The following is a 4,000-nucleotide window of genomic DNA, read 5'->3' on the forward strand; positions in this document are numbered from 1 at the left end:
ACTGTTCCAAATGTTGCAAGGAAAAGCACGCCAAAGGAGATTATGCCAGGAAGCTTATGTTTGGCGCTTCATATCCAGCCTCTACTCTCCACCCTGCCCTTTGCCCCAAACAGACCAATATGGATCACATTCACCAGTTCCCAGTCCGTGGCCTCCAGTAGAGTTAGCCAATGGGAATACCTGGCAAGACATCAATCAGAAGGAGGAAGGCGAGAGGAGAGTGACAAGGATATTATTCCCCTGGTTTTCTGGCTTTGCTGGTTCCTCTAACTGACTCCTCAGACTGACCACAGACACTGCTCCTCTCATTGTGCCCTCACCTTCCAGGCTCAGATAACCTCACTCTTCCCCAGTTTCTGAGAGTCGTGGTTGTGACAGTATTGGTATTACCGGCACTGCGCTCCTATATGATGATGACTTGTGCTTTCCCTACCCTCTGCCCAGACTTTCATAATTAGTCCACCAGTAAATAAATCCTCCTTAACTTATTCTGAGCATGTTGTCTGTTTCCTTTTGGATGCTAAGTAATACACAGATGTCGACTCAGATCTCAGGAGGTTTACAATTTAGCTGAATTTCCCAAGGCTATTTAGAAGTAGCAGACTTGAGATTAGAGTTAATGTCTCTTAACTTCTGACTGAGGGATTCTTTAAAGTACCTCATATGACCCATAAACCAACTTAAACTGACTTGGCAAATGGACAGTTTACTTTGTATACTTTGTCAAGTTCAGGATTTTTTAATCTACTGCTATAGAATAGAATACTGCTCAACCATAAAAAATAAGAAATTTTTACCCTCTGTGACAGTATGGATGGACCTGGAGAACACTATGCTAAGTGAAATAAGCCAGTCAGAGAAGGACAAGTACTATATGATTTCACTCATATGTGGAATCTAATGAACAAACTGAACTATTAAGCAAAATAGAGACAGATTCATAGAGAGCAGGCTGACAGATCTGGGAAGAAAAAGGTTGAGCGGGTGGAGGAATCAAGCAAAAAAAGAGAAAAGACTCAGGACATGGACCACAGTGTAGTGATGGGGGGGCAGGGGCAGAGGATGGGAGGAGATAAAAGAGGGTAGAAGGGGGATAAATGGTCATAAAAATACAATAAGAATGATTATAAAGAGGAAACAAGTCAACCTATTAAATCCAAAAAAGATACAAAAACTGAGATAACTTTTTTCAGCAATATCTCATGTAGCACATAAAAAAATAGGAACATTTTTACTATAGATTCCCATGGAATCTATAATAAAGAGGGATGCCCACTTATTTACATTCTATGGATAGAGTGGAGGATCAAGATTGGGTGTTTGTTTTTGCTCTTATTGTTGTTACAATAATAACAAAAATAACAACTGTGTCAGTAGAACATGCAGTCATAGGTGAATTAACTACAAACCAGTTTCTATTGGGAGTCTGTTTCGTGAAAGCCATTCAATCTTTGAACCAGCAGCTTGAAAGAAGAACTCATCTATTCCATAAATCCATTACAAATTAACTGGGAATGATTCCCCAGATATAGTCATGCTTAGCAAAGAACATAGCTAGAATACAAATACTGTATAATATTTTAAGCTTATTCCTTAACCTTAGAAAAGAAAGCATTTGTATATGGCAACATTTAAGCTTGGCTGCCATTGTATTTTATGGTGAGAATGAAACTTCAGAACTAAAACCCTAAGAGTCAAGGTGTATGGATTAAAAGGAGGGTAGCTACATAACTCCTACATGATTTCAAAACATGTAATGCTTCCTCATTCACGTTGTACCCTCCAGCAGTCCTCAGTATAAACCATGAACTACACACAGTTGAAGGAGGGCATCAACATGGTTCTGTAGGCAGCTGGTCTCTTCACTTGGGGCAGTGATGACCATATCACAGTTTCACGGAGTGGGACGGATCCAGGGAATGATGGCAGCAGAATGCCAAGACACTTTAAATACACATCAAAGCCAATTTTGAAACTTGGCTTAGGTGTGGAATGATGGGAAATGAAGCACTTGGCTTTCAGAATTTCAAAGACTCACTTTAAGGGGAAAGCATTACATAGATAAAAGACGATGAGAAAGAATGAACAGCTGGGCCAGGCTTTGCTCAGTGGTTACACTGCTGAGCACAGCCTTTAGATGTACAAAGGATAAGAAGCACTGCCAATTTTGCAATTTCTTCTTCACCTACATCTGAATACATAGAAATAACATCTGTAATTGGCTAGTTCCCTTTTCCTCTTATTCCTCTCTTTTATACTTGAAAGGTCCTATGTTGGGCTTAATCCAGTAATGGTAATATAATATTATTTGATCCAAACAGAAGTTCTAGAATATTGGGATCCTAGGAATAGGGATACAAAGAAAAGATTAAATGGGGAGTCCATTGTATTTGATCTGACATACTGTTAGATAGTATTGCATACTAGTCAAGATTACAGGTCCTGGAGCTGGAATACTTGGGTTTGAATCCTGGATTTGACCTTAATACTTGACTACTTTGAGCAATATTTGCCTCAATTTCCTCATCTGTAAAACAGGGTAATTATATTTACTTTAGAAGAGTTCCTCAATGAAAGGGCTCATAGTATTAGTTGTTACTGTTATTAATATTGTTATTATTATATTTGTTATGTTGAGACCAGACAGTTGAGTGGTAAAGAATGTAGACTTGGATAGTAGAAAGTAGACTAGGAGTGAGACAGGGAGAAGCAGAGGAAAGAAGAAAGCGTTAGCAAGGTGGAGAAGAGAAGCACCTTTGGAAGATATTCTGGATTGAGCTTATTTAATTTAAATAAAAATAAAAAGTTTTGGCATTATGCTAGTTTTCAAAGAAGGATCTCTCTTTCTCTCTCTCTCCCTCTTTTTACTGTGTCAATGCCTTTATCCATTTCTTTCTTCCTTTCTTTTTAAAAGTCTTCACTGGTGGACATTTTCATTTGCTTTTTTAGAGAGAGAGAGAGAAACATCATGCAAGAGAAGCATCCATCGGTTGCCTCCTTACGCACTCAGACTGGGGATCTGCACCAGGACTGAGGATCTACATGTCCGGATCTGGTGTTACATGCACTTGTGCTCAGAACAGGGATGAACCCACAACCTAGGTATGTGCTCTGACCAGGAATTGAATCTGCAACATTTTTGGTGTATGGGACGAGGCTCTAACCACTAAGTCACACCAACCAGGGCTCCATTTCTTTTTTTGAGGTACCCTAAGTTTGCTTTTCTTGGCTGTGTTGTCATTTCTCATTTATTTCATGTATTTGTTTGACAAAAAATTGATGTAGGAAACATCATCACACATTTATTCTCCTTTGGCACCTGTATTTAACACTAACTACTATTGCTATTTGCTTATTTTGCCCATATGTCACTTCAGAGCTCACTTTCCCTCATTCATCTTTTCAATAAAAGGAGCAGAGCAGTTTTCCACTTACTTCATTCCTGCTTTTTCAAAATTCTGATACAACATATTATTCATATCTAAATGCTGAAACTATTGTTTTATTAACTGATGGTTTTTAATTCTATAAAGTCATTCTCTAAATTTCTCAAACATGTTCTCTACAAGAAAAAAAGAATTTTGAGCACCTTTCTCACAAGCACATTTATTTATTTACTTATAAATTATATATAACTATACTAATGTATCATGTACATTATGAAACACATTTTAAAAATAGGAATTGAATAAAATGACAAAACTGAATACAAATTCCTTTCTTGTACTCCAATAGATCAATAAAGTTTAACAATAATAATACAAAAGAAGAACAAGAACAAGTGGACTTAACTACAGTCTCTGAAAATAATACTCTATATAATTTTGGAAAACTTGTTCCAGATCTTATACTGATTATTTAAACTATACTTCTAAGCATTTCTCATACATTTCTGAATCCTCTATTCCTATTCCCTAAAATGTTCTGTGTCATCAGTAATTGTGCATTACAAATTACAGTCTCCTTTGAGATCACAACCTGATTAATCTTTCCCTCATTT

Source organism: Furipterus horrens, unplaced genomic scaffold, assembly GCF_987537825.1.
Source record: "Furipterus horrens unplaced genomic scaffold, mFurHor1.1.pri manual_scaffold_9, whole genome shotgun sequence".
NCBI lineage: Eukaryota > Metazoa > Chordata > Mammalia > Chiroptera > Furipteridae > Furipterus > Furipterus horrens.